The sequence below is a fragment of the Zosterops lateralis genome (genome assembly GCF_965231275.1).
Source record: "Zosterops lateralis genome assembly, chromosome: 8".
NCBI lineage: Eukaryota > Metazoa > Chordata > Aves > Passeriformes > Zosteropidae > Zosterops > Zosterops lateralis.
In genome coordinates this window covers 15,803,325-15,823,273 of record NC_139768.1, presented here as the reverse complement: position 1 = coordinate 15,823,273, position 19,949 = coordinate 15,803,325, and the positions used below count along the sequence as shown (strand labels likewise).

Here is a 19,949-nt window from a genome sequence, read left to right as displayed (position 1 = left end):
GGACTGAGACTTCACACATCTGGCACGCACTCAAAACAGTGTGAAAGAAGCAACCTCAACGACGGTGACTTCATCTTTCCCCATCTTGGAGATGGTTTGGGGAGTAAAGAAAAGAAAAAGGAAAGAACCATACAGAAAGGTATAAAAGCAGATCTCTGTTTCTCTAGAATAAGACAATATCCAGAAACAACAAGCTCCCTCTACCTTGACAGCAAATATTTTAAAGAGACTTGTTTGCTAACAAAACTAGCATGAGACACTGGGAAATCACCAATGCTGGAAGAGCAATGCAATGCTAAATCTGCCTACAAACCATTTCTGTCTGCCCACCTGTGCACTTGTAGATCCCTGAAGAGTGAAGGGCACCTTCCCCACCCTAATGATACCATTACAAGAACATGATGACTTTCCAGTGTGAGGACCAGGTGTCCTGGGTTCATGTAACATACAGCATTGGCACTGCCTACCAAGAATGCCATCAACAAATTCCAGAAGACCAAGAAGAAGAGGTCAGTCTGGTAACTTCCCAGGACCTGCAGGACTAGAACATCTACACTTTTGCTCAGGGGAAAAGTGGCCCAAAACAAACCTTTCACTCTGTTTAGTATTACTGTTATTATTTAGGAGTGGGGTAAAGTGGGTCCCCCAATCCACACGCACTTCAACTACAAAACACGAACTAGAGTCATTGTATTTACTATTTTTCAGGCCAAACTGTCTTAATCTTTGTTGTAGAAAGCAAAGAATAATTTCAGGAAAAGACACTATATATGTTGAAACTGGCAACTGAGCTAGTACTGCAACCAGACTGATGGATCAATAAATTTTAATGTGCAACAAAGCACAAAGGCTTGCAGTAGTGAGAAGCTGTACCTCTTCCACACAGGCCATCACTTCTGTCAGCTCAGTGATTCAGAAGTGCAGAAAACTTTTGCAGCTTAGTAAGTTAAGCAAATAGAGACAGTGCATTTCAATCTCACTGCTGTTACCTGTCTTTCTCTCTGAGTAACTGGTTAACCAGGGAGGATGAGACTGTGCACTTCAAAATATTCTCAGTGTTGCTGAGAGCCCCAACAGCAACAGCTCATGCTTGATTCCAGTTGACTCTCAGTTCCAACTGAATCCCAAACAGAACTGTCAGCCAAGCAGACAAGTACAAATAGGTGCCACATCTCCACCCAAAAGCCATGTGTAAGCCCTGAACTCAAGTAGTGTGCACCACAGAGGAAGCCACTACCCACTCCATCATCTGCTCTTTCAGTGAGAGCCTGTCCTCCTCTTCACTGCTCCTTTGCGGGTGAAGAAATGCCAACAGTAAAGCACTTCCCTTTGCACTTTGATACAGCAAGCAATCCCCTCCTCTGAAGCTGCCTTCTGTATTAAATTATCCTAAGGGCACTCAAGGAAAGGGCAGGGAGCAGACAAGGGGTGGTTGTGGAGGACACAGCCAAGAGGAGTCCTCTCCAACACCCATCTGACAGAAGAGATAAAAGCAACCACATCCAGGCTGTTCAGACACTCCTACCCACTCTGCTGTTCAGCTGATGGGAGAGTGGTGGCAATGAAAAGTCCAGGCTCTTCTCTGAGACCAAAATAGTTTTTTCTAAGTGTAGCTTGAGGTTTCCAGCCCCAGTGACATTGTTCCCACTGCTGTTTCCCCATGGAGCAGCAAATGATAGCCACAGGCCCATTGTTCTTTTCTTGACAGCAACACAGTTGTGGACAAACCAATGCAACTGTAATGCCCAAGTCTATGTGAATCATCCACTTTTGTATGGCCACTCCTTCAACACCCACATCTGACATCCAAGCCCAGAGGTGTTAAAAAGCACATAGGCACAGGGGGACTACAGGTTTGAAAGTGCCCTATGGAGAAGTGATGCCAAGTGCTTCAAAAGAGACAGGGTTGATTCTGCCTCTTTCGCATTCCCAGGTTTTTGGGCACGTGAGATGCTCAAATGAAGATGTCAGGCTTCACTTTTAGTCTGGAGTGGGTAATGAAGTCACGTAAAGCCTACTCAGCTTTCTCCAAGCCTGCTGGGAGGGGGAGAAGGAGGAGGGAGTGGGGAGTTCAGCTGTTAAATATTTGACAAGACTGTCTCAGGAGGGCAAGTGTATCTGGGGTGGTATAGGGACACCAGCTTGGCTCCTTGCTTTTTGGCACTATAGCTCTTGTCTTCCTGATGCCCATGTATGCAAATAGGACTTTGGTAATGGCTCAGGAGGAGATGATCTGCCCCAGACAGGGAAGAAGGCAGAGTCTGCAGACAGTAACAGGATCCCTTAAGCACACAATCAAGACGGTAAGCGTCTGTTCTAGTTTTAGAGTCTTGCACCATGTGGGTACCAAAAATACAGCCTGTGTGTGCCTTTTGGTCACATCATCACAGACATGCATTGTCCCAAAGATGCTTACCAGCACAACCTTGATGGAGATCTTGGACGCTCCACTCTTACAAATGCTATTTGATTTCTCTACAAATGACAGCAACTCACTATTTTTAGTGCTCATCTCATGCCTACTTGGCGTTTCCCTTGGGCCTTACTTACCCTTGTTTCACAGCTTTGGTGCCAGCTCCCACGAAGCATTTTTTTATGCCAGAGGAGATCATGCCAAGTCTGTCTGTGTTGGTGCCAAAATGGCAGCTGGCTTTACTGTTGAGACAGGATTTGCCAAAACTAACAACACTAGTGCTGGGGTGACTCAGATTGACTTTAAGGTTTTCATCTTCCTTACTCTCCTCTTGCCTCTAGATCCCATGGGATAATGCTGCTCTAAATACCTTCTGGGGTCCTAGAAGATGGATTTTTTCATAATAGGCTAAGTCAACAGGCAATCATACAGCAGACAGTCTTAACTTAGAGAATCTCCAAGAGAAGGATACTTTTATACATGAAGCAATTATCTGGGATGCAGCACTGCTGCTGCTGGGCCCAACTACACAGGCCAAGGCCTGCTGCAGATAAGGGAGGGAATGAACTCTCAGAGCCTGTAAATGCGTTTATAAAGAACCTACCACAAAAATAGACAATCTGTTGAAGATAAGGGTGGCTACATGATATTTTATTACCAAGATATACCTATGACAGATGTCTGGAGTGCACAAGAAGGTCAGGGATCAGCTAAATTGCATTACATTACATAAGCAAGAACACAAAATCTGAGGAAGTTAATTGCCCTTTGCCCCTTTTGCACTCTCACAAAGTGCCACTGTGTGAAAAGCCAATATTCAGATAAAATCCAGTCTCACACATGATGCACAGGCATACTAGTTATGGGAAACACCCACAGAGATATGAACAGATAGCAGATGTGATAGGCAATCACACTTGCCGATGCCTGTGATTTGAAGTGATGCTATCCCTGCAAATTACAAAGTAATTTGATGTTAACCTCTCATGCTTTTCTTATCAATCAAAAAGCCACACCTTGTTCAGAAACAGTGGTGTCAAATGGGCACCTGATTGCCCAAAGATGCTCAGCTCCTGTTTCAGGAACAGTTCTTTGGTTAACCTGACAAGAGGTAAACATTTGGTTAAAAAGGCCTAGTCATCAAGTAAAATTTTGCTGGGAGGATCTGTCATGCATATAGTCTGGTCAGATCTCTCTTATGTTTTTTGGCCTTTCCTGAGCATAAGTTTACATCTTGAAGAAGTTTAGAAAAGTTCCGCTCAATTCCCAGCAGTCTTGTTTTCTGCAGCTTGTTTTACAAGAAAGAGGTTATTTCATTAAGTTCTGAGAATTACATTTCTCCAGCAGAACATCACTTCTACATGGCTTGAACACTTCTTTGGAGGAACAGATTTTCTGGGAAATCCTTCAGAAAAAAAAAATACACCAGCAGCTGCTTCTTTCTGAGCATACTGCTAGATATTATGGTTTGGTAATGTTACACTGCAGAGCAATATCGCATAGGTTGAGGCAAATGTCCTCAAATTGCCCTCTACATATGCACACCCTCAAGAACTATTGTCCCTGGACTTTTCAGTCCAAGCTCTGCCGTGCTATCTACATCTCCACTGATAAACACATTCAGGTTTGCAGGAGGCTGGGTTTGCAGTATTCAAACTACAAACAATTGGTTTAACTGAATCTTTTTCCTCTTAGAAAATATATGTGTATCACAATATGGTATTCCCAAAATTAAAAGTCTCTCAACCCAATGGGCTGTGCAGCATCTGAGAGAGCAGATGTTTTAAGGGGGCCCTCAGAAAACACGATGGGTCCATGAACCAGATCTGACAGTTCGAGGTGCAGATGAAGCTGGTTCAAACCAAGCATACAGAGCAAAAATTCAGTGCCTCCCATCACCAGCTTTACCATTCTGCTTCATTTTCCGTCTCTGGGGCTATTTTCCATAAGCACAGAATGGGGATAGCGCCTGAGGTACTACAACATTGGACTCAGAATACAATTAATTGCTATTCATTCTATGCCCAGCAGAACTGCCACCGGCTACCCGAGTATTTCCTGCCGGGCTCAGCTCATCCAGAGGCCGCCCGGGGAAGCCCGAGGTTATGTAAGGAACAGGCGGCTGGGAGGAAGCGATGTCCCGGTGTCGTGTTTCAGCACCGGCCCTGGCATTACGCAGTTTGCACTTTGCTTAAGCATTAAAGGCACTGGTGGCACCTGGAGTCACGGCCAGTTTCTAAATTTCAGTGACAAACCTGCTGGCCAGGCGGCTTTGCCCTTTCAAGGGCAGATACCTCCAACACCCTGTGGTCTCACTCCCCTTCCTTCCTGGTATCTGTAGTATTTTCCCCTTAAGTGTATGCAAAACGTGTGCATAAGCTGATTTCAGAGAGTTCAGTAATTAAAAACTTAATTCAGTTTTATTTTGGGAAGAAACGTTGATAACTACAGCCTGCCTTTAGGGGCATTATCTTATCCAAACTGCTATCTTTTCCATTAATGCTTGTTATTCCACTGGCAGATCAAGTGAACGCTCCCTTGGCTGTGCAGAGCAGGAGGAGGACCAGATGACCCACACGGTTTTACCTCTTTCATGCACTTCTCTGCAGCAAGGCTGGGGGCTGCAGGAAAAGAGAGAAGACCAAGCACTTGCTTTCTCCTTGCTCAGGCCTGGCTCCCAGACATGCATGTGCTCTATATCACAAAACCAGTCACCTTTTTTTACTCCTGCTTCTTTTGGAATTCTCCCATAGCATAAACCAAATAGTCTGTATGCATCAGAATAAAAAAATCAAAACAGATCAAAACCTGATTGACATCCTACCTCTTTACCAGAAAATAGCTGGTGCTAATTAGAGTGACTACAGTAAAATGGTAAATTTAAAAAAAATCCAGAAAAACATCAAAACAAACCCCAAAACCCCAAAGTAGCAAAACTTTTTCTTCTTCAAAAGGTGAACAATATACATCACCCTCAGCAGTCAGAAAGCTCACAGCCCTGGGGGTGACTGTTGAATGAAGAAACTCTAAGACAAGGAATTTTTTTTCAATTTTTAAAATATTCACTTCTGACACATCACAGGCTCCTGCAGTAGTATTTTTCCCCTGAAGGGGGTAGTTTGGAGAGTAGAAATTCTGAACATCTCCTTTGGAACACTAAGACACCAACCCTCATTTCCTGGAAACAAATGAGAAAACTAACCACCAATTTAATTTCAAAGACCCAGCCTGCACCTTGTAAAGTCATTAGACCATTGAAAAGACACCTTCCAGGTAAAAATACATAAAGAACTTGGGGACAGACAGCGACATTTGTGAGCGGGGTTTAGTTACAGATTTAATTACAGACTGACCATCAGACCTGTCCTCCTTTCAGCACTTATTCCTTACCACAGAGGCTTCAAAAGTCAGGGCTGTTTGAAAACCAAAGAGGGAAACTCAGAGGCACCAGGCTATCAAACTGCTCTGGGAATGATTCTCTGCACCCAAAGCATCAACAATCCTCTAACCTATTCTTAAGGCAACTGCAATCACTAGTGTAGCCACTGCCTCAACAGGGGACGTACTCCTGTGCTTGATGCCCTTTAAATGTAAGGATGTTGTTTCCCATTAACATTAACTCAGGCCTTAGTGCAAGATATGGTAGTATTTTTTCCTACTCCACTAAAAACAAGACGACTGATAATAGTGATCTTCTTAACTTAGCTCACCTGGAAAATTGTTCCATTCCTCTATAAGCTGCTTCCAGAAGACAAAAGAAGTCTTTATTTCCTAGACTACAAGGATTAAATCATGATTTTACTGGTTTTCTCAGTCTGAAACTTAAGCCCATCTTAAAATGCAGGATCCAAAATGGTGGATATCACTTACTAGTGTGGAGTATTACAAAATACCTGTAAAGGACAGTTCTACACTGTTAAAGATTTGGTGAGTTTTTTACTGAAAGAACTGCATTCAATTTCTGGTCCAAAATCCCAGACTATATCACTTTTTTCATTGCTAAGTACTCTGAATTTTTACTTGAGGAAAAGTGAAATAGGCTTCAGGCTATTTCTTCAAGTTGTTCTCCGTTTTAAAAAACACACACAACCTTCCATCTGCATCTCCAGTGTTTTCTCTTTGTCTCCCAAACTGTTGGCACGGAGGCAGAACAAATCCCTCCAGCATCCCAGTCTCCACCACAGACACTCCTTAGCATATATTCATCACTTAATGGACCCTCCTGAACACAGATCCTCACTCAGTATCCTGTAACCAGTGTGCTGCCTCACTCAGGCTGGGCTGTAAAACATCCAATGAATTAAACAAATTAAATTCATCAGCCCCCTTCCATGAGGTTGTTCCTGCTAAATCCACACTGCTCATTTCCTGTTGCCTTAGAGATGCTTATAAAACCTTCAGGGATTTATTCTAGTACTTCAATAGATACTGAAGCACTTAATTTTCTAACTTTTTCTTATTCTTTTCCTTTAATCTGATCCCACATACATTTAGTACTTCTTTTAATATGTGTAGATTTTCAGCAGGAGTTTGTGTACTTCCTGTTTGGGGCTTTTTTCCCCTCAAGAACCATAAGAGCTGCAAACCCTTTCAGTCTGTATCAGTTACTGAGTTATTGTACACTTACTTCACTCATTAAATTTTAGATCAATATCTTTTTCTTTTTTTATATCTAACACTGTTTTGCAGAACCTTTTCCTAAGCCTTTGTGTGTTCCTTACTAGCTGTAATATAATTTTTACACAAAAAGTAAATTACACAATCAGTAAAATCTTTACTGTTCCTTCAGTTTTAGATGGCTGAATTTAGTAGATGGTTTTAACATCAGCTCTTTTAAGATGAGAATAAATTTCAGAATCCTTTTCCAATGCAGGTCTAGCATGAGAAAGAAAAACATTAAGAACTTCTACCACATAAACCCCATTTGTGGAAAGAATTCAGCATAAATTGACAGCATGGCTTTATGTTTTAAAAGTGTCAACATACTACCTATTGCAGTCTGAGTTCACACTGACTTGAAAACACCATGAGGAAAAAATAAGTGACCATCAAAAGTGTCCCAGATTCAATGCAAAGCCAAATCAAAAAAGCTAAACCCAGCTTTTATAAATGTAAAACCTATTAGTGAAAAGGAATTTTTATCTTCCAAAGCAAGCCAAGCCGAACCAGTGGCATTCAGCACATCCACCATGCACCAAGAGAGACCTTCAGAGATGCTTGAAGGATTCAGGTTGGAAACCAGATCCATAACAGAGACAAATCAAGCAACTTTGCTGTCAGACAAAGCACACTGGACAAGGGTTAATTCTCATACATGCAACTAGTGTATTCTTGAGTTGTTCTGTTAGAGAAAAGTCTCTGAGCTGTTTCTGCACAGCTGAGCCTCTCTACTTCCCTTTTCAAGGCAGGCTGGAGGAAACACAACCCTGCTGCTTCCTCATTAGCGTGAAGCGATGCTGTCAAATTGTCTGCAGAGTTTTTGAACAACCCCAAGGAACAGCCAGGCCTCCAAAAACTCAACACACACACGGAAAATACTTCTTCCTAAAGTTCCCAAAAGGAGGAAGATGTCCCAGTGGCTCCTACAGTCCATGAACAGCAGCTGTCTTGGGAGTGTCTGCCACTTACAGCAGTTCTCACCAGATTCTTATTCAAGTCCTCCACTCTTTGCTCTCACTTAGATGACCTGGAAGAAATTTCAATGCATGCAGATGCCAAGGACATCCCTTGTGAGTTGTGTCTTTAGGTATGAGAAATGCCACTTAAGTCAGGGGTTTGACTGAGAGCCCAGATCTTGCTGTAATGTGATAGCTCTGCCAGAGCCATCCTGCCAGGTCTATAAATCCCAGTATTTCACAAACAGTGGAATCTGGAATAAGATTAGTTTCTGAAGGACAAGTTGGTGGTTTGGAGTTTTTGTTTCATTTCAGAGCGTTGCCCTAGGTCAGCTGACCACACAGGCAAGGAGCACAGGCTGCTGCTGTCCCACTGCAGATGCCAAGCATTCAGTGTCGGCAGTCAACGCTAATGTCAGAGCAAAAGGGAACACCATTTTCCCAAGTTCAACAGTCCCCCCACAGACCCAGCTTTACTTGGATTGTATCTAGGAACAACCCATTTTTTCACAGTAGAAACAGATTTATTCTTGGCAAAAAAAAAAAAAAAAGTGGTGGGTCAGATCTCTCAGAGATACTCTGGCGTCTTTAAGAAAGGTCAAGAACTCACCCCCTATGCCTCCAAGCCTTACTAAGAATTAAGAGAAATTAAAGAAACCCTCCATCTATTCAATAACACAAATTCAGACATTCTGTCAAGATCTGAACACTTACCATGTTGTTTTCCCAACACAGCCGGGGGCTCAAAAACATTCTTGAACATGAAGATTCATACACATCTACCAAATTAGAGCCAGAAAGATTTTCAAATGTAATTTACAACTCAGCCAGTCAGCAAAAACATGAAAGGGCGCTACCCAGTAGATTCCCCCCACATATAAACACTCAGAGCAGCATCAAAATTTGTTCTGCAATAATGTCTCCATGACACAGTTGATCTTTAGTGATCTAGGAAGCTGTGGATAAACCTCAAGACTGAGAATGTTTTTGGTGTATATTCTCATTTCTCCCCAGGGAATCTTGGTCTTCAGAGGAATATTAACATGAAGTATTCAAAACATTTTATGGACTGTTTATAACCTAATGACTCCAAGTGTAACCTTAGATGTCATTCTGCAAAGACTTAGTCATGTTCAGCAATGTGAGCAGAGGGAGAATGCTGAAGTCTCTTGGGCAGATCACTTTTATTACTCCTTCAGCTCTGTTCAAGCGGTTTTACATAGTACAGTTATCTTACACTGGTATCAGCAAAACATTGCTCAGAATCAAGCTGACATAAAACTCATGATTGCATTATTAACTGGTAAAATCCTTCCAAGGACTTGTGTTTGGAAATGTCTGTTCACATATACAGTCACATCTGAAAACAGAAAAGATTCTTACTTAAATATTACTTAATCGTAATGTTAAAACTAGTGTTCTTCTGAAAAAGAGATTTTGAAATAAACACGCTCATCCTTCAACAAAAGATGAGCATGAAAAACATATGGTTCTCACTGCATATGCTTATTGCAAATCAAGTTACCTTCCTGGAAACTCAGTATGTATTTGCTAAATGAAAACAAAGCATCTCTTATGGTTTCACAATTAGAATTTCAAAAAACAGATGCTTCAGGAGTTACAGTTTTCTTCACAATGTTGCTTTACCGGTCATATCTTGAAGGCTAAAAACAAGTATTTAAGGAAAAGAGTGTCACAATCTTTGAAGTTAATATTTGTGTTAAAAATACTCATCGAAGAATCTAGCTGTTTGCTTTCCAGAAGCCACTATTTGGTCTCTACTATTTTTCAAATGAGAAGAGGCCTTGGCAAAATTGTGAGTAAAACACTGAAACCTTCATATGTAGCTTTTCAACAGCCAAGTGATTTCCCCTATCCCATCCCCACTGTTTGAATACTAAGGCAATGTTTGCCAAGTTTGAAGTAGAGAGTTCTTAAGCCAAATTTGTAAAACTAAGGAGATAAAAATGCTGTTAATATCCTTTGATCAGAGATAAACTTCATAAGGAGAGTTAAACTGTGGAGAAGAGCAAGAGAATAAAAGATCTTATGTTTTGCCATCAATTTACCAGAGATGTCACTGTGGCAGTAGAGAATATAAGCATGCCAACACCAGCTTCTCTGAGTTTTTGAGAGCCCTACATGTAGCCATCCCACTTCTGCACATGTTCTGAGACATAATACTCTTCATTCATTGAACAAACAAGCACATCAAACTTGAAAGGTGGAGGAGTTAAGAGAACATCTCAGTTTTATTTCTCTAGGGCTACAGGCAGATGTAGCTGACAGAAGTCTCCTGCCTGTTGCTTTTCTGGTTTTCTTCATGCCCACCACAATATCCAAATATCTGAAAGACCAACATCCAAGTGGCTCTCCATGTTATGCACCACATCCAAAAAGCTTGTGGAGGTGACTTAAAACCAGGCTCCCAGTTTTCTGAAGGGCGCGATCCATGACCACATCTACAAGGAACAACACAAAGGCTTATTCTGATCCAAAAGGAGATGGCAGGCAAAGCTGGAGCACATATACCAGGACAACAGAAAAGACTGCTTGCCAGAGGAAAAAGCAGAGGATGAAGTACAGAGCAGCTGGTCATCACACTTGAACAAGTAGGGCAGCCCAACAAGGAATGCAGGAAAGTCACCTGCCACAGAACATTAAGATGCCCTGTTAGACAGAATGCCCTACAGCAGAACTCCAAGACTTATTCTTCCCAGGATACCAAAGTATCTCTTACCTAGTCTAAGCTGCAGCACAACATTCATTCTCACTGACCTCACTTCTCCCCTTGGATGAGGAACACACCCAAGGTACAATCTTGATCAATGCAATCACAAAAGTTGTTCATTACATGCATTAGTTCAGTAAAGCACATCTGGCAGCATGACAAAAATCTGCACAGAGGCACCTTGAAATTCTCATGTTCGATTTGACCTACATCAAATCCCACTATTATCTAAACATTCTGTCACCAGGAGTGCAAGAGAAGAGCTGTGGCTGTGGGCTGGTAACAACCTGCAGCTTCACTCCATGTGGCCCCCAGTCTGTGTCATGAAAGCCTGGCACCAAGACTTACATGAAGAAACTGCACACAAAAAGGGCACAGAAAAGCCTGCTCTACGCTCATGAAAGGTGTTCTCTGGTTCTACTTACAGTCTGAAAAGTGAGGGGAAAGAGGTTCTGTCTTTATTCTCTGCAGTCTTGCTCAGCTGTACTCAATGCTGTACTCCTCCTGAGTTCATGGTTACTTCCTGTTGACAAATATGTTCTTCTGCAATCTATTTCATCTATTTTCAAAAAGACAGACTACACTTTTTCTTTTAGTATTAGCCAGGTTTCTTGCGCAAGACAAATTATGGCCTCTATACAAAACATAACTGGGATTCCAAATAACTAATCATCCATTCTCAAACTGTATTTGGCTTCATGTCTGGCAAAGCCACTGTTTTCTATTCTTTCCTTTTCTACTAGCAGCATAAGAACAGAATTTACTATATCAGAAACAGAGTAAGTCATTAATGTTTATAGAGAACACCTATTACTTTACATTACATAAAAGACTTGACTTTTTCATTCGCTATTTTTCATACTAGTTCAGTCTATTAATATTTGTCTATGTACTGAAAACAACTAGAACTCTTGAAGGCTCACAGGTTTCAGAAGAGGACATTGTTTGATTTAGTTATTTGCATGTAATAAGGGAAAACAAAAACAAAATCATGTTGTTTATGGAACTAGTAATTGTTGATGATGACCATATTTTTAAGGTCAATCTCTGGAAAATTGTCAGTAAAAAGAAGCATCTTCATTTTATTTACCCCTTTACCTTTTTGTCCTATACCAAATATCTATATCAAAAAAAAAAAAAAAATTAAAGAACAAGACAACTCTATTTTCTTTTATTCTTCCGCCATATCAAGGAGACTGAAAGCATAATTCACTCTAGTAATTTGCTGTAAAGGAGGATTTAATTGTAAACTATAGTAAGCAAACACCAGATTTAAATTTTCCCTTGCAACTTGCCAGTCTTCTCATGACTCAGCTTAAAAAAAAAAAAAAAAAAAAAAAAGTTTTCTTTCCACTTCAATAACTTTCCTCTTTTGGTGTCCAGCAAAAAGATGGATGATAATTTAGAAAGATTCCTAGCCATGCATCATTTCTGGCTGATACCAGTTACAAGCCAAAAAGTAATCAGAGATTTAAAGTACTGGCAGAAATAGTTTAGTGGTTGGTATTTCTTGCTAACACATAACTTCAATACTGCCTTTATAAAGTCAGCATCAAAAGAGACACAGAAATATGTACTCAATGTTTCTGACATACTTGACTGTAACTGAATATTCTAAGTAGGAAGCCATAAATACATTGCCAAGAGCCTCTGAGATAACCAGCAATATGGCAGCAGTAAGTGGCATCAGGATTGAAAATGGATGATGCCATAATTTCTCCCAAAGTGCCAAGAACTCAGACCTTCACATGACTGAAGACTCTTTACAGAGCAACCACACATGAAAACATTATCTTCCAGACTGGAACCCTCATAACAAAGTGCCAGTGATGACTCAGGTTCTATGGGCAATTTTTTTCCCGTGTCATTGAATATCTAATTTTTCTGTCTCCACACCTAACAACCCACTTTTTGTACCTCAAAATACTGACAAAAGTTACCAGTGATCTCCCATGGCATGAGATGCATGGGAAGCTATGCAAAAGCCTTTGGGATGGGGAAGCCAGCTTAAATCCTAATTTCTCAACTCAGGAGCACAAAGAAAAGAACACTTGTACCGGCTTTCACATCTCTCTTCTTCACATCTTGACGTCTCTGCTAACAGATTCTAACAACCAGGACACCAGAATTCATACTGCAGCGTCTTCAACTTCTTTCCTGCAGGACTCCAGCTATTGATTCCTGATAATGTTGCCAAGCTGGTCCCTGAAACAAGCCAGAGAGCGCTCAGGAAACATTCAGGAAAAGGGTGGAAGAAAGAGGTGGTTGCAGGCAGATCCCAGCACGCAAGAGGTCAACCCCTGACTGAAGAGATTAGTAAGGCTTTCCATATCCCAGCATATCTCAAAGAGACTGCAAGGATTTCCCAACTTCAGAATAACAACTCAACAAAGAGGAACTGTGAAGCTGCATAGGTCTGTGTGGCTGAACTGAACCCTTGAAGCTCTCTGCAGCCTGGGCAAGGTAAAGTCCAATGTGTTATCACAAGAACCAGATGTCTCTCTACACTGAAGTCCACACTTCTTGACAAGAAACCTGAATTTAGAGGTCAGATTTAGCAGTGCAGCTTTGTACAAGGATTCTGACAGAAGTGCTAGAAGCAACAAACAAGAAAGAAAGAAAGAAAGAAAAAAAAAAAAAAAAAAAAAAAAAAAAAAAAAAAAAAAAAAAGCCAACCATCACTCTTTAGAAGAGCAGCTGCCTGGAAGAATTTCAGAAATACTTTGTCCAAAAGTGTTCCAGTTGCCATTCAAAATACTCTCCCATTGCATTTTGAATTTCAGAATCTCTTTATCTCTTTGCCTTCAAAGTCTGTATCCTCCTATATTTTATTCAAAAGCTCTTGCAATTTAAAAGTCATAGAAAAGCATACCAAAAATACCAGCCTTAACTAAATGCATCCATTTCTCTGCAATCTTTATTCCTTCTAAAGTTCCATGTGTGCTGACAAGAGTATACAGATACACAAGTCAAACAGGATTTTTTTGCTACAGAAAGAACTGTTTCTAGTGTTTATTTTCCACTTCAGTCATAATTTTGAATAGCAGATGCTCCATTTTTAGTTTAAGCAAGTAAATATAAATCCTGATGAAAGGCATTAGGGGTACAAAAATGCCCATTACCTCTTTGGACTAGATTTGAACTGGTGACCTAATGATGTGACACTCAGTAGTTCTTTAACTCTGATCACAGAGATTTGCATCAGCAAATACTTAAATCCCAGGAGATGATACTTCCTTGGGAAGAAATTAAATCTTCAGAAGTAAGAGTCTACATTTGTGGAATTTTAACAAGGAAGAAAATACAAATAACAGTCACTTGATTCCTATGGGTTTCTAGAAGATCCTGGTATTACAAGTACACAACACATTAATTTGTACCAAAAGCCAGCACTTGAAAAGCTCAGCATTCACTACCAGACAAAGGTAAATACAGCAAGTCCTAATAGTCTCTGTCATGGCTTTAGAAATTTACTAAAAATGAAGACACATTTTCTATGAAAATGCACAAATAGATCCACTTTGAGACGACTTGTTAGGAACTAAGGTTTTCACATTCTGTTCAATTGCATCATGTACATCTGCAGAGCCTGGCATCATAACATCTACCCTATCAGAACTGTCCAGATCCTCTGCAATCCAGGAGCCTTGCATCAATATCTGCTATGGCAGTGCAGGTAAGTGCAGGTCCCAATGAGGCAAGCACATGCTTCTCATCTGGTTTCAAAGAGGCTGAAGGCAGCTATCAGCTTCCTCTTGAAGAGAACCATTCTCTCATATTTTATTTGGTTGTAAAAATTTCACAATGGTACATGTGCCAACAAGTGAGATAGAGTCAAAAGCACAATCAGCAATTCCCAGCAGAAGGTAGATGTTGTTTAACATTTTTCAAAAACACTGCATATGTGCAGGTGCTCCGTTTCACTGGAGAATCTCCAAAGCCATCTCCTAATCAATAGCAATATGTTTAATCTCCCTGATGAAAAATAACACACCCGTGAAGAGCCATCAGCCCTTCTCCCCATCACATATGCAAACTCAGCCACAAGTGTGACCAATCCTACAAAAAGGCTCTTGAGAAGAAGCATCTGTACAAACAGCGATCTGCTTGCCAGGAGATGAAAGTCCTTTGCCTGGGTTTGGTTTGGAACCACAGATGTACTTCAGCTGCTCTACCCTCCTTCAGCCATCCCAAAAATACCAGCCAAAACTGTTAGGCCATCCACATGAAGACAGTCACAGTTTCTACAGTTGGCATCCAAGAGATATGCAATTAAGAACTTGCCAAGAAAAGGTATTTATCATAGGTAGTTTTTACAGTATCACACATAGCATTAAAATAGCTGCAAAAAAGGAAAGAAAACTCTAATACAAATTACAAAGGCAGGTGATAAATCTTCCAAAAGGATTCAAAAAGATCACAGTAAAAGCTTGCAAGGGTGAGCAACCTGATTTCATAAACATGCTTCCCATTAACCCTTTTACAGCTTCAAAAAGATACCATCGCTGTTGTTCGCAAGCACATCTGCCAGAGCTTGCCAAGGAAAGCATGAGCAAGCAGCTTCAAAGCAGGATGATATACCCATAGCAGTAAACCCTAATCCTTGCTGGGGAAACCATGTAACTGAACTTAGTCATAGAAAATGAGATTAGAGATTCTAAAACAAAACAAGGCATTGAAGGAATTAGCAGTCATCCCAAAATCATGTTGAAAATATTGAGCAACATTTAAATAACAACTTGTGTCAGGGCTGCTAAGCTGTAAAACTAACATCTTGCACAGGAAACCTTTAGTGGATGGGGATAGAACAGGATATCTGTGTCAGTCCAAAACCTTACACACTGGATGGTGGCTTGGCAAAGAGCAGAGGTGTCAGAGAGCACCACAGCCATCACACCTAGAAATTCAAGTGTATGGACCTCTAGAAAAAGGTTTCTGTGATTTGACCATAGGAAACATGGCATTAATGGAAGCAGAGAGTGCTTTGACAATAATTGCTCATGTGCAGGGGCAGAGGAAGAGTCTCTGGGGGGCAATTTGGGAAGCACAGCACTATTCTTTCCACAGTTCATAATGTCATTCAAACTTATATATACAAGAATGTTGCAACTGCTCAAGTGATCATCTCTACTAGCGTCACACACATGGCAGAAATGCAAAGGTCAGGATTTCTGAGGCACTTCCCCAAGGAGACAGTTAATGTGACTTTCTGAAGTTCCCCACGTTTCTTGCACAGGAACTTCCTGGACAACAGTGTTGCATATTTTCCAATGCCCGGATCTAATCCAAATTACATGTTTATACAACCCACATGAAATTCAGGTTTTGATCAATGTGTGTTTTCATTTTTGAACAAGACATGATTTTCTAACTTAAGACAATCTTTCTAAAATAAACCATGTCTGCTCAAAGGGTCAGGGTGCCTGGAGAGATCCTAAAACAACAATTAGCTTAAGTGAGCTTCCCATAGGTTCTCACTGCCAAGCAAGCTTCATTAGCAAGTACCAAGTATTCAAGTCCTGATGGTTTCAATAGATAAAACAGAGAACCCAAAGACTTGCATCAAGAAAAGGAAGGCAGTGGAATAAAGTAGACAAGTAAGGAGAGAAAATAATACCTTGAGAAAAAAAGGCAGACCATCACGATCTAAGTGCTGATTAAATCTGTTCCCAATCGATATTAAATGAATGTGACCATAAGGCACAAGTCCAGTCTAGCAAGAGAGAGCATATTTCCCCTTTGATCATTCTCTGGTATCAATGGAAACCCACTGGGGCTTGAAGAGATACCAAGTCATTGAGAGATGACTATCTAATTTAGCACATAGAAGGTGAATTAAAGTAAATTCGAGTTTCCACTCCACATCCTCTGGTCCAAGACTATCACTTGCATTTAATGAAGTCAGAGTCCTCAGATTTCAGTCACATCCCTCTGGTTTCTCCCTTCTCAGTCAACAGTCTCTTCTTTCCTAGATATCAAGCTCTTCTTTCCTTTAGAAAGGCCTCCATGCTTCCTCTCTCCAATGTGAAAAGAAAACAGGACAAGACAGATACCACGTACCATATACCAGAGCTTACATGCATATTTTCTTCATGCCAAGCAGTACAGCACAGGGCTGCCCAAATTCAGGGCAAGAGCAAAATGACTGTGTTAACTTTCACTCACAACTGACACTGCCACTAAGTCTTTTCTCCCTTACAGTCTCATAGATCCCAGCAGAGTCCTGCAGAAGAGTGACTTTGCAGCAACAACCAACTGTACAACGGTAGGAACAACTGGGAACGAGGTAGTTTCTAAACCAAAAGTTGTGGTAGCTTTGAGTGGAGGAGTTTGGAAACTGCTTATCTAGAGTCTCTGCAAGGAAAGCAAAACAACATTTAAGGACCACCCTGCAGAGCCTCTCTGAAACCTGGGTAACCAGACCTGCACATGAACCCAGGAGAACTATGCAAAAATTCAGCTTCCACCAGTAGCACTACCCCAGTCAACTAGCAGAGCTTCTTTGCTATACCTAGACAAAAAATAAAAGAAAGAGAAGATAGGACAGTTCATACTCTGCTCAGTCTCTTGAAAGATGAAAGCAAAGAGGGGATTTTTTAAACTACTTGATTAGAAGTTTTGAAGGAAAAGAACAACTCCTAGTTTTCCTTCCATATTTAGGCTGAGACTTTTTCAGTATTTCCACTGTTGCGAAACAACACAGAAGAAAACAAATCTTCTCTGACTACACAGAAGTGCCAACCAGAAAATAAGCCACAAAAGCTTGTATAAATACATGCATATCCCAAAAACCAGATGCACCTATCAAAGCATTGTTTAAAGTTTGTCAGAGTTGAGAGCGTAACTGAACTCTCTGTACTTGTTGCTAGGAACAATTTTACTCTAAATAATAACCAGGATTCAAACCAAGTAAGAAATAATGAACTTGGGTTTAATTGGTTTGCAAGAAACCCAATTTGCAAGTGCTATCCTTAGCCAGCTATTGAATATGACTGAACCCAGAAGGCACTGTGATGAGTGACTTAAGTGGAGGCACCCTACACCCACCAACATTCCTGCTGAATGAATGTGCAATCGGCAAAAATCGCTTTTATTTATCTTACTAAAAGCATTTCTTGGAAGGGCTGGAAAAATTTATTTCAGATGAATTTTTCAGCTGAGAACAAAGTTGTATTTATTATAATTATGCACTCTCCAATGTGGCCTGCCTTGCTGAGAAAGAACATTAAATTCAGCTGTGCACGAACTCATGGAAGTGACCTTTTTGAATGAAAATGCTGCAGCAAGAGACTTGTGGAGCATTCTCACTAAATAACCTACTGTCCACAACTTGCAGATTAGTGCTCAGACCACTGATTTTAGCTGCTACTTACACAGGCACAAGTCCACATGAGGTCAATCAGCTGATAATAAATTGTGTGTGCTGCAGAATACAATATAGAGAACTGTACTTGGTCTCCAGTCCAGTATGGATTTATGAACCTTTATTACCATCATGTAGAAGCATAACACTGCAAGACACTTTAAAGAGATTTTTTCTCCAGGACATCCAGTGTTCCTTTTACATAAGAGGATCAAAGGTGTTATTGACACAAACTGAACAAGCTCTCACTTTAATGAGAGCAACAAATGCAAGAACGAACACCCACCACCCACTCAGAAACAGCCTGCTCCGTCTTTCTGGAAGGACAAGGATTATCTGAAAGACTTCTGCTCCATGAAAAGCCCACACACTTGGGGAGAAGACAGGTTAGCACTTAAGAACTAGCAAGTTTAACTAGAATCCTCATTTCATCACCAAATGAAAGGTGAAATGTAAAATAGCAAGAGTGCAAGACACACACTTGTTTGGAAATTAAAGATATCATTTCAGTATGCGCATATAAAATGCCCTCCTTAAACACATCAGATGATCTTACTCTTTGCAGAAAGGTTGGGTATCTCATCCTGTAAAGAACTTAACACAGATGCTTGAGCCTTCCCAGCAGCTGGGAAATTTCCTGGTGCCAGTCAAATTCCTGGTGCCAAAAAAAGCAAGGCAAGCTTTCGTGATGACGTCCAGGACATCTCATGGGCAACTGAAGTCATTCCTCTGCCTGTCCAGCCTAAGAGCATCCTGCAGTGATCAGGATCTGCTGACAACCTGCTCCAGGCTCCCTCTCCCTTTCACTCTCAAGGTATGTATGGCAGGCTCTCATAGTTGGTGGCCATCTGAAGATTTTGGTATCCAGTTCAAAAGCCTAGAAAAAATACTATCCTGTACTAAGCATCCAGAAGCCAAAACGCAGCTGTAAAAACAGTTTGTGCTGCCAGTTTGGGTTCTGCACTCCCTTTTCAGAATCTGCATTTCCATTTCAGCCAGCTCAAACTTCTCCTACTGCTCTGCTTGCTGAACCTGCTGCTGTGGTTCCAAATCTCCATGTGCTGCTGTCTCCAAGGGGAAATAAGATACAAGAAATTCCATGTTTTGACTTCGCTACAGAACCAATTAACTCAGCTGCAAAGAAGGAAAAGCTTTCACTTGAACTAACTGTTTTCCATGCAGTAAACAGAGCACATGCAATTCATGAGAGCCACTAAAGCTCAATCCTCATGTGTCTTCACATGTTGATTATTTACAGTAATGCTTTCCAGATAAATAGAAGAACAGTCTCCACTCAAGTACAGAAGAAGCCAAGAACAATAAAACTGTATCTTGACAATTAGGTAAAGTTTGACCATATTACTTGAGGGCATTAAAAACCTTTGGACCAAAACCTTGCAGAAGAAAAGCAAGTGTTTCTTAGTTAACAATTAATAATTTAGACCTGAAGACTTTCATCCAGACATCCAGCTGAAGAGGAAAATTACACAGTATTTATACAGCCAGTACCACACAGTTGGTATTCTGATACAAAAAATACAGCTCATAGTACATTTGCCATTTTAATGTCCCCATTATAGATGAGAAATGTGAAATTACTTTCTTAATATCATATGGTAAGCCAGGATCACAACCAAAGAGTTCTTGCAAGACTACTTGTGCATCAAAGGGAGTACATTGGGGTTTTTAAAAAATATTTTTATTAATATTTATTAAAAAACCCAAAAATAAACAACAACAGCTAAACCCAAAATATTTTATACTTTTCCCCGTTGTTTACCTTTGCACTAATCTTTTGGGTTAAGTAAACTAGCAAGACACTTCACC

The 19,949-nt window shown here is 40.7% G+C and overlaps 1 protein-coding gene across 4 annotated transcripts in view; it reads right to left on the bottom strand.

Moving 5' to 3' along the window:
- WBP1L (WW domain binding protein 1 like) overlaps nucleotides 1–19,949 on the bottom strand; it is a 58,609-nt gene that overhangs the window by 28,394 nt on the left and 10,266 nt on the right. The window contains exon 1 of one of the 4 annotated variants that reach the window (XM_083866606.1): nucleotides 11,185–11,283. The exons of the other annotated variants lie outside the window; for them this stretch is intronic. The gene's annotated coding sequence lies outside the window, so the exon portion shown is untranslated. Of the gene's footprint in view, nucleotides 1–11,184; nucleotides 11,284–19,949 lie in introns of those variants that run through there. 4 annotated transcript variants of the gene reach the window in all.